This window comes from Mesoplodon mirus, assembly GCF_964341445.2.
Source record: "Mesoplodon mirus genome assembly, chromosome: 1".
NCBI classification, from domain to species: Eukaryota; Metazoa; Chordata; class Mammalia; order Artiodactyla; family Ziphiidae; genus Mesoplodon; species Mesoplodon mirus.
The window spans coordinates 177392823-177405096 of NC_138976.1; positions in this window are offsets into that span (position 1 = coordinate 177392823).

A 12274-nucleotide genomic window follows, 5' to 3' on the forward strand; every position below is an offset into this window, starting at 1 on the left:
ACAGAAAACGTATAAAATTGAGGTGATTTAGTAAGTCCAAAGAATCTTCTTTGAAAAGATTGAAAAGACACACTTTGATTAAGGAAAACAAAAACATAAGTAAAGAATATACAGAAAGAATCAGGACAATGTTATAGTAGAGAATATATGAAATGCCAGTAAATTTGAACATTTCTGTAAAGTGGACCATTTCCTAGCTCCTAAAGTTTACCAAACCTGACACAAGAGGAAATCATTTAAGGTCATCATGTCTGCCCTTGGCATTCTCGGAATGCCCTGGCCTCAGAATGCAGCCTCTGTAGTCCATGGTAACCTGCGGAGAGGGGGCCCGGCTGAGGGAGGTTGGAACTCTGCCCTCTCTGCGGGAGTGTGTGTGGCCATCTCTGCTGTGACTGAACAAAGGGCAGGGGAGCAGGGGGCCCAGGGCAGGGCCCTCAGAGCCCGGCAGGTCTAGTGGGGTGTCACAAGCATTTAGGCCCAGGGCAAAGGGCGCCTTCTTTGTCTGCACAGCTGCCCAAACTCTCACCTTTCCACTCAGTCCGACCTCTTACTTGAAGTGTGTGTGGAACCTGTCCGCACAGTACACCTCGCTGCTCAGCTAACCATAGGTCTGGGCATCATAGCTTCCTGCCAGTTGAGCGAAGTTCGCAGGCAGATGGGTCCCTGGGACACATGCCGAGAGGCTTCTGCCTGGGCCACAGGCCGCCCACAGCCCCTGCCCCAGTTCAGGGGCTGCCAAGCAGCCCTGTCCGAGTCCCCTGCCTATTGAGGGAGTATTGGACCTACACTTGTAGAAAACGGGGTTCTCCCGGGCCACTCATTGGAGGGACACAAATAAATCTTTGCCGACTTTCTGCTGAAGCTTACGAGCGTTCACACCTATGCGTCTTACAAGGTCAGCTGTTTAGCTAAACATGAGCTCATGATCTAAATTTACACAATAATGAAGAAATCAGCTACAAGGGGAGACAATCAGCAAAAACTCTCAATACCAGAATTAGATTCCCAAGGCCATCCATCAATTGTTGGAATAATCAGGTGCAAGGCAGAATATATACATAAAACTGGACCTGAAACAAGGAACAAGGATGTTTTCAAAGACTGGTAGGATCTCTAAAACATTTTGAAAGTACATGTCACTGATAAAGCTAAATACTCAAAAGTTGTGTAATACAACAGATTAAGCATTGAGAAGAGTGAAATTATGCTGTTTTGAAAATTATGGCAGATGAGATTTTCTGCCTAATTATATAAGAAGATTTATCTACAAAATACACATTATTTCAATGACTTATTGGCTGTGAAATAAGTTAAGGGTATTTCAAATGGCTTGTCTGCAAAGAAAGGTGAGATGTAGGGAATCACAGAAAGTCGAGGGGAAAATAGGTCAATATATACATTGCTATATGGTGAACTAAACCTTAGGCCAGCAACAATGGAGAGGACCTGACACTTAGAAACTTACAATTAAGCTGGAATCTTCAAAAGTTCAAATCTTTATAAGTAAAATATTTATTACAATGAATAACCAAGTGTTTTAATTGACATCAGAAGATGAAAACAATAAACTCTGAGAACATAGAATAAAGATAAATAAAGATATGAGCAGAACTTAATACAACAGAAAACGTATAAAATTGAGGTGATTTAGTAAGTCCAAAGAATCTTCTTTGAAAAGATTGAAAAGACACACTTTGATTAAGGAAAACAAAAACATAAGTAAAGAATATACAGAAAGAATCAGGACAATGTTATAGCAGAGAAGATAAGAAATGCCAGTAAATTTGAACATTTCTGTAAAGTGGACCATTTCCTAGCTCCTAAAGTTTACCAAACCTGACACAAGAGGAAATCATTTAAGGTCAAAATGTCTGCCCTTGGCATTCTCGGAACACCCTGGCCTCAGAATGCAGCCTCTGTAGTCCATGGTAACCTGCGGAGAGGGGGCCGGGCTGAGGGAGGTTGGAACTCTGCCCTCACTGAGGGAGTGGGTGTGGCCATCTCTGCTGTGACTGAACAAAGGGCAGGGGAGCAGGGGGCCCAGGGCAGGGCCCTCAGAGCCCGGCAGGTCCAGTGGGGTGTCACAAGCATTTAGGCCCAGGGCAAAGGGCGCCTTCTTTGTCTGCACAGCTGCCCAAACTCTCACCTTTCCACTCAGTCCGACCTCTTGAAGTGTGTGTGGAACCTGTCCGCACAGTACACCTCGCTGCTCAGCTAACCATAGGTCTGGGCATCATAGCTTCCTGCCAGGTGAGCGAAGTTCGCAGGCAGATGGGTCCCTGGGACACATGCAGAGAGGCTTCTGCCTGGGCCACAGGCCGCCCACTGCCCCTGCCCCAGATCGGGGGCCACCAAGCATCCCTGTCGGAGTCCCCTGCCTCTTGAGGGAGTATTGGACCACCACTTGTAGAAAACGGGGCTCTCGCGGGCAACTCATTGGAGGGACACAAATAAATCTTTGCCGACTTTCTGCTGAAGCTTACGAGCGTTCACACCTAAGCGTCTTACAAGGTCAGCTGTTTAGCTAAACATGAGCTCATGATCTAAATTTACACAATAATGAAGAAATCAGCTACAAGGGGAGACAATCAGCAAAAACTATCAATACCAGAATTAGATTCCCAAGGCCATCCATCAATTGTTGGAATAGTCAGGTGCAAGGCAGAAAATATACATAAAACTGGAACTGAAACCAGGAACAAGGATGTTTTCAAAGACTGGTAGGATCTCTAAAACATTTTTAAAGTACATGTCATTGATAAAGCTAAATACTCAAAGGTTGTGTAATACAACCGATTAAGCATTGAGAAGAGTGAAATTATGGTGTTTTGAAAACTATGGCAGGTGAGATTTTCTGCCTAATTATAGAAGAAGATTTCTCTACAAAATACACATTATTTCAATGACTTATTGGCTGTGAAATAAGTTAAGGGTATTTCAAATGGCTTGTCTGCAAAGAAAGGTGAGATGTAGGGAATCACAGAAAGTCGAGGGGAAAATAGGTCAATATATACATTGCTATATGGTGAACTAAACCTTAGGCCAGCAACAATGGAGAGGACCTGACCCTTAGAAACTTACAAGTAAGCTGGAATCTTCAAATGTTCAAATCTTTATAAGTAAAATATTTATTAAAATGAATAACCAAGTGTTTTAATTGACATCAGAAGATCCAAACAATAAACCCTGAGAACATAGAAAAAAGATAAATAAAGATATGAGCAGAACTTAATACAACAGAAAACGTATAAAATTGAGGTGATTTAGTAAGTCCAAAGAATCTTCTTTGAAAAGATTGAAAAGACACACTTTGATTAAGGAAAACAAAAACATAAGTAAAGAATATACAGAAAGAATCAGGACAATGTTATAGCAGAGAATATAAGAAATGCCAGTAAATTTGAACATTTCTGTAAAGTGGACCATTTCCTAGCTCCTAAAGTTTACCAAACCTGACACAAGAGGAAATCATTTAAAGTCATCATGTCTGCCCTTGGCATTCTCGGAACGCCCTGGCCTCAGAATGCAGCCTCTGTAATCTATGGTAACCTGCGGAGAGGGGGCGGGGCTGAGGCAGGTTGGAACTCTGCCCTCACTGAGGGAGTGTGTGTGGCCATCTCTGCTGTGACTGAACAAAGGGCAGGGGAGAAGGGGGCCCAGGGCAGGGCCCTCAGAGCCCGGCAGGTCCAGTGGGGTGTCACAAGCATATAGGCCCAGGGCAAAGGGAGCCTTCTTTGTCTGCACAGCTGCCCAAACTCTCACCTTTCCACTCAGGCCGACCTCTTACTTGAAGTGTGTGTGGAACCTGTCCGCGAATACACATCGCTGCACACCTAACCAAAGTTCTGGGCATCGTAGCTTCCTGGCAGGTGACCGAAGTTCGCAGGCAGATGGGTCCCTGGGACACATGCAGAGAGGCTCCTGTCTGGCCCTCAGTCCGCCCACAACCCCTGCCCCTGATCGGGGGCCGCCAAGCATCCCTGTCGGAGTCCCCTGCCTCTTGAGGGAGTATTAGACCAACACTTTTAGAAAAAGGGGTTCTCGCGGGCAACTCATTGGAGGTACACAAATAAATCTTTGCCGACTTTCTGCTGAAGCTTATGAGCGTTCACACCTAAGCGTCTTACAAGGTCAGCTGTTTAGCTAAACATGAGCTCATGATCTAAATTTACACAATAATGAAGAAATCAGCTACAAGGGGAGACAATCAGCAAAAACTCTCAATACCAGAATTAGATTCCCAAGGCCATCCATCAATTGTAGGAATAATCAGGTGCAAGGCAGAAAATATATATAAAACTGGAACTGAAACAAGGAACAAGGATGTTTTCAAAGACTGGTAGGATCTCTAAAACATTTTTAAAGTACATGTCATTGATAAAGCTAAATACTAAAAGGTTGTGTAATACAACAGATTAAGCATTGAGAAGAGTGAAATTATGCTGTTTTGAAAACTATGGCAGGTGAGATTTTCTGCCTAATTATAGAAGAAGATTTCTCTAAAAAATACACATTATTTCAATGACTTATTGGCTGTGAAATAAGTTAAGGGTATTTCAAATGGCTTGTCTGCAAAGAAAGGTGAGATGTAGGGAATCACAGAAAGTCGAGGGGAAAATAGGTCAATATATACATTGCTATATGGTGAACTAAACCTTAGGCCAGCAACAATGGAGAAGACCTGACCCTTAGAAACTTACAAGTAAGCTGGAATCTTCAAAAGTTCAAATCTTTATAAGTAAAATATTTATTAACATGAATAACCAAGTGTTTTAATTGACATCAGAAGATCAAAATAATAACACCTGAGAACATAGAAAAAAGATAAATAAAGATATGAGCAGAACTTAATACAACAGAAAACGTATAAAATTGAGGTGATTTAGTAAGTCCAAAGAATCTTCTTTGAAAAGATTGAAAAGACACACTTTGATTAAGGAAAACAAAAACATAAGTAAAGAATATACAGAAAGAATCAGGACAATGTTATAGCAGAGAATATAAGAAATGCCAGTAAATTTGAACATTTCTGTAAAGTGGACCATTTCCTAGCTCCTAAAGTTTACCAAACCTGACACAAGAGGAAATCATTTAAGGTCATCATGTCTGCCCTTGTCATTCTCGGAACACCCTGGCCTCCGGATGCAGCACCTGTAGTCCATGGTAACCTGCGGAGAGGGGGCGTGGCTGAGGGAGGTTGGATCACTGCCCTCACTGAGGGAGTGGGTGTGGCGATCTCTTCTGTGACTGAACAAAGGTCAGGGGAGCAGGGGGCCCAGGGCAGGGCCCTCAGAGCCCGGCAGGTCCAGTGGGGTGTCACAAGCATTTAGGCCCAGGCCAAATGGCGCCTTCTTTGTCTGCACAGCTGCCCAAACTCTCACCTTTCCACTCAGGCCGACCTCTTACTTGAAGTGTGTGTGGAAGCTGTCCGCGAATACACATCGCTGCACACCTAACCATAGGTCTGGGCATCGTAGCTTCCTGCCAGGTGACCGAAGTTCGCAGGCAGATGGGTCCCATGGACACATGCAGAGAGGCTTCTGCCTGGGCCACAGACCTCCCACTGCCCCTGCCCCACATTGGGGGCCGCCAAGCAGCCCTGTCCGAGTCCCCTGCCTATTGAGGGAGTATTGGACCAACACTTGTAGAAAATGGGGTTCTCCCGGGCAACTAAATGGAGGGACACAAATAAATCTTTGCCGACTTTCTGCTGAAGCTTACGAGCGTTCACACCTAAGCATCTTACAAGGTCAGCTGTTTAGCTAAACATGAGCTCATGATCTAAATTTACACAATAATGAAGAAATCAGCTACAAGGGGAGACAATCAGCAAAAACTATCAATACAAGAATTAGATTCCCAAGGCCATCCATCAATTGTTGGAATAGTCAGGTGCAAGGCAGAAAATATACATAAAACTGGAACTGAAACAAGGAACAAGGATGTTTTCAAAGACTGGTCGGATCTCTAAAACATTTTTAAAGTACATGTCATTGATACAGCTGAATACTCAAAGGTTGTGTAATACATCAGATTAAGCATTGAGAAGAGTGAAATTATGCTGTTTTGAAAATTATGGCAGGTGAGATTTTCTGCCTAATTATATAAGAAGATTTCTCTAAAAAATACACATTATTTCAATGATTATTGGCTGTGAAATAAGTTAAGGGTATTTCAAATGGCTTGTCTGCAAAGAAAGGTGAGATGTAGGGAATCACAGAAAGTCGAGGGGAAAATAGGTCAATATATACATTGCTATATGGTGAACTAAACCTTAGGCCAGCAACAATGGAGAGGACCTGACCCTTAGAAACTTACAAGTAAGCTGGAATCTTCAAAAGTTCAAATCTTTATAAGTAAAATATTTATTAAAATGAATAACCAAGTGTTTTAATTGACATCAGAAGATCAAAACAATAAACTCTGAGAACATAGAATAAAGATAAATAAAGATATGAGCAGAACTTAATGCAACAGAAAACGTATAAAATTGAGGTGATTTAGTAAGTCCAAAGAATCTTCTTTGAAAAGATTGAAAAGACACACTTTGATTAAGGAAAACAAAAACATAAGTAAAGAATATACAGAAAGAATCAGGACAATGTTATAGTAGAGAATATATGAAATGCCAGTAAATTTGAACATTTCTGTAAAGTGGACCATTTCCTAGCTCCTAAAGTTTACCAAACCTGACACAAGAGGAAATCATTTAAGGTCATCATGTCTGCCCTTGGCATTCTCGGAATGCCCTGGCCTCAGAATGCAGCCTCTGTAGTCCATGGTAACCTGCGGAGAGGGGGCCCGGCTGAGGGAGGTTGGAACTCTGCCCTCTCTGCGGGAGTGTGTGTGGCCATCTCTGCTGTGACTGAACAAAGGGCAGGGGAGCAGGGGGCCCAGGGCAGGGCCCTCAGAGCCCGGCAGGTCTAGTGGGGTGTCACAAGCATTTAGGCCCAGGGCAAAGGGCGCCTTCTTTGTCTGCACAGCTGCCCAAACTCTCACCTTTCCACTCAGTCCGACCTCTTACTTGAAGTGTGTGTGGAACCTGTCCGCACAGTACACCTCGCTGCTCAGCTAACCATAGGTCTGGGCATCATAGCTTCCTGCCAGTTGAGCGAAGTTCGCAGGCAGATGGGTCCCTGGGACACATGCCGAGAGGCTTCTGCCTGGGCCACAGGCCGCCCACAGCCCCTGCCCCAGTTCAGGGGCTGCCAAGCAGCCCTGTCCGAGTCCCCTGCCTATTGAGGGAGTATTGGACCTACACTTGTAGAAAACGGGGTTCTCCCGGGCCACTCATTGGAGGGACACAAATAAATCTTTGCCGACTTTCTGCTGAAGCTTACGAGCGTTCACACCTATGCGTCTTACAAGGTCAGCTGTTTAGCTAAACATGAGCTCATGATCTAAATTTACACAATAATGAAGAAATCAGCTACAAGGGGAGACAATCAGCAAAAACTCTCAATACCAGAATTAGATTCCCAAGGCCATCCATCAATTGTTGGAATAATCAGGTGCAAGGCAGAATATATACATAAAACTGGACCTGAAACAAGGAACAAGGATGTTTTCAAAGACTGGTAGGATCTCTAAAACATTTTGAAAGTACATGTCACTGATAAAGCTAAATACTCAAAAGTTGTGTAATACAACAGATTAAGCATTGAGAAGAGTGAAATTATGCTGTTTTGAAAATTATGGCAGATGAGATTTTCTGCCTAATTATATAAGAAGATTTATCTACAAAATACACATTATTTCAATGACTTATTGGCTGTGAAATAAGTTAAGGGTATTTCAAATGGCTTGTCTGCAAAGAAAGGTGAGATGTAGGGAATCACAGAAAGTCGAGGGGAAAATAGGTCAATATATACATTGCTATATGGTGAACTAAACCTTAGGCCAGCAACAATGGAGAGGACCTGACACTTAGAAACTTACAATTAAGCTGGAATCTTCAAAAGTTCAAATCTTTATAAGTAAAATATTTATTACAATGAATAACCAAGTGTTTTAATTGACATCAGAAGATGAAAACAATAAACTCTGAGAACATAGAATAAAGATAAATAAAGATATGAGCAGAACTTAATACAACAGAAAACGTATAAAATTGAGGTGATTTAGTAAGTCCAAAGAATCTTCTTTGAAAAGATTGAAAAGACACACTTTGATTAAGGAAAACAAAAACATAAGTAAAGAATATACAGAAAGAATCAGGACAATGTTATAGCAGAGAAGATAAGAAATGCCAGTAAATTTGAACATTTCTGTAAAGTGGACCATTTCCTAGCTCCTAAAGTTTACCAAACCTGACACAAGAGGAAATCATTTAAGGTCAAAATGTCTGCCCTTGGCATTCTCGGAACACCCTGGCCTCAGAATGCAGCCTCTGTAGTCCATGGTAACCTGCGGAGAGGGGGCCGGGCTGAGGGAGGTTGGAACTCTGCCCTCACTGAGGGAGTGGGTGTGGCCATCTCTGCTGTGACTGAACAAAGGGCAGGGGAGCAGGGGGCCCAGGGCAGGGCCCGCAGAGCCCGGCAGGTCCAGTGGGGTGTCACAAGCATTTAGGCCCAGGGCAAAGGGCGCCTTCTTTGTCTGCACAGCTGCCCAAACTCTCACCTTTCCACTCAGTCCGACCTCTTGAAGTGTGTGTGGAACCTGTCCGCACAGTACACCTCGCTGCTCAGCTAACCATAGGTCTGGGCATCATAGCTTCCTGCCAGGTGAGCGAAGTTCGCAGGCAGATGGGTCCCTGGGACACATGCAGAGAGGCTTCTGCCTGGGCCACAGGCCGCCCACTGCCCCTGCCCCAGATCGGGGGCCACCAAGCATCCCTGTCGGAGTCCCCTGCCTCTTGAGGGAGTATTGGACCACCACTTGTAGAAAACGGGGCTCTCGCGGGCAACTCATTGGAGGGACACAAATAAATCTTTGCCGACTTTCTGCTGAAGCTTACGAGCGTTCACACCTAAGCTTCTTACAAGGTCAGCTGTTTAGCTAAACATGAGCTCATGATCTAAATTTACACAATAATGAAGAAATCAGCTACAAGGGGAGACAATCAGCAAAAACTCTCAATACCAGAATTAGATTCCCAAGGCCATCCATCAATTGTTGGAATAGTCAGGTGCAAGGCAGAAAATATACATAAAACTGGAACTGAAACCAGGAACAAGGATGTTTTCAAAGACTGGTCGGATCTCTAAAACATTTTTAAAGTACATGTCATTGATAAAGCTAAATACTCAAAGGTTGTGTAATACAACAGATTAAGCATTGAGAAGAGTGAAATTATGCTGTTTTGAAAACTATGGCAGGTGAGATTTTCTGCCTAATTATATAAGAAGATTTCTCTAAAAAATACACATTATTTCAATGACTTATTGGCTGTGAAATAAGTTAAGGGTATTTCAAATGGCTTGTCTGCAAAGAAATGTGAGATGTAGGGAATCACAGAAAGTCGAGGGGAAAATAGGTCAATATATACATTGCTATATGGTGAACTAAACCTTAGGCCAGCAACAATGGAGAGGACCTGACCCTTAGAAACTTACAAGTAAGCTGGAATCTTCAAAAGTTCAAATCTTTATAAGTAAAATATTTATTACAATGAATAACCAAGTGTTTTAATTGACATCAGAAGATCCAAACAATAAACCCTGAGAACATAGAAAAAAGATAAATAAAGATATGAGCAGAAATTAATACAACAGAAAACGTATAAAATTGAGGTGATTTAGTAAGTCCAAAGAATCTTCTTTGAAAAGATTGAAAAGACACACTTTGATTAAGGAAAACAAAAACATAAGTAAAGAATATACAGAAAGAATCAGGACAATGTTATAGCAGAGAATATAAGAAATGCCAGTAAATTTGAACATTTCTGTAAAGTGGACCATTTCCTAGCTCCTAAAGTTTACCAAACCTGACACAAGAGGAAATCATTTAAGGTCATCATGTCTGCCCTTGGCATTCTCGGAACGACCTGGCCTCAGAATGCAGCCTCTGTTGTCCATGGTAACCTGCGGAGAGGGGGCGGGGCTGAGGGAGGTTGGAACACTGCCCTCACTGAGGGAGTGTGTGTGGCCATCTCTGCTGTGACTGAAAAAAGGCCAGGGGAGCAGGGGGCCCAGGGCAGGGCCCTCAGAGCCCGGCAGGTCCTGTGGGGTGTCACAAGCATTTAGGCCCAGGCCAAAGGAGCCTTCTTTGTCTGCACAGCTGCCCAAACTCTCACCTTTCCACTCAGGCCGACCTCTTACTTGAAGTGTGTGTGGAACCTGTCCGCACAGTACACCTCGCTGCTCAGCAAACCATAGGTCTGGGCATCATAGCTTCCTGCCAGGTGAGCGAAGTTCGCAGGCAGATGGGTCCCTGGGACACATGCAGAGAGGCTTCTGCCTGGGCCACAGGCCGCCCACTGCCCCTGCCGCAGATCGGGGGCCGCCAAGCAGCCCTGTCCGAGTCCCCTGCCTATTGAGGGAGTATTGGACCAACACTTGTAGAAAACGGGGTTCTCCCGGGCAACTCATTGGAGGGACACAAATAAATCTTTGCCGACTTTCTGCTGAAGCTTACGAGCGTTCACACCTAAGCGTCTTACAAGGTCAGCTGTTTAGCTAAACATGAGCTCATGATCTAAATTTACACAATAATGAAGAAATCAGCTACAAGGGGAGACAATCAGCAAAAAATATCAATACCTGAATTAGATTCCCAAGGCCATCCATCAATTGTTGGAATAGTCAGGTGCAAGGCAGAAAATATACATAAAACTCGAACTGAAACCAGGAACAAGGATGTTTTCAAAGACTGGTAGGATCTCTAAAACATTTTTAAAGTACATGTCATTGATAAAGCCAAATACTCAAAGGTTGTGTAATACAACAGATTAAGCATTGAGAAGAGTGAAATTATGCTGTTTTGAAAACTATGGCAGGTGAGATTTTCTGCCTAATTATATAAGAAGATTTCTCTAAAAAATACACATTATTTCAATGACTTATTGGCTGTGAAATAAGTTAAGGGTATTTCAAATGGCTTGTCTGCAAAGAAAGGTGAGATGTAGGGAATCACAGAAAGTCGAGGGGAAAATAGGTCAATATATACATTGCTATATGGTGAACTAAACCTTAGGCCAGCAACAATGGAGAGGACCTGACCCTTAGAAACTTACAAGTAAGCTGGAATCTTCAAAAGTTCAAATCTTTATAAGTAAAATATTTATTAAAATGAATAACCAAGTGTTTTAATTGACATCAGAAGATCAAAACTATAAACCCTGAGAACATAGAAAAAAGATACATAAAGATATGAGCAGAACTTAATACAACAGAAAACGTATAAAATTGAGGTGATTTAGTAAGTCCAAAGAATCTTCTTTGAAAAGATTGAAAAGACACACTTTGATTAAGGAAAACAAAAACATAAGTAAAGAATATACAGAAAGAATCAGGACAATGTTATAGTGGAGAATATATGAAATGCCAGTAAATTTGAACATTTCTGTAAAGTGGACCATTTCCTAGCTCCTAAAGTTTACCAAACCTGACACAAGAGGAAATCATTTAAGGTCATCATGTCTGCCCTTGGCATTCTCGGAACGCCCTGGCCTCAGAATGCAGCCTCTGTTGTCCATGGTAACCTGCGGAGAGGGGGCGGGGCTGAGGGAGGTTGGAACTCTGCCCTCACTGAGGGAGTGTGTGTGGCCATCTCTGCTGTGACTGAACAAAGGGCAGGGGAGCAGGGGGCCCAGGGCAGGGCCCTCAGAGCCCGGCAGGTCCAGTGGGGTGTCACAAGCATTTAGGCCCGGGCCAAAGGGCGCCTTCTTTGTCTGCACAGCTGCCCAAACTCTCAACTTTCCACTCAGTCCGACCTCTTACTTTAAGTGTGTGTGGAACCTGTCCGCACAGTACACCTCGCTGCTCAGCAAACCATAGGTCTGGGCATCATAGCTTCCTGCCAGGTGAGCGAAGTTCGCAGGCAGATGGGTCCCTGGGACACATCCAGAGAGGCATCTGCCTGGGCCACAGGCCGCCCACTGCCCCTGCCCCAGATCGGGGGCCGCCAAGCAGCCCTGTCGGAGTCCCCTGCCTATTGAGGGAGTATTGGACCAACACTTGTAGAAAACGGGGTTCTCCCGGGCAACTCATTGGAGGGACACAAATAAATCTTTGCCGACTTTCTGCTGAAGCTTACGAGCGTTCACACCTAAGCGTCTTACAAGGTCAGCTGTTTAGCTAAACATGAGCTCATGATCTAAATTTACACAATAATG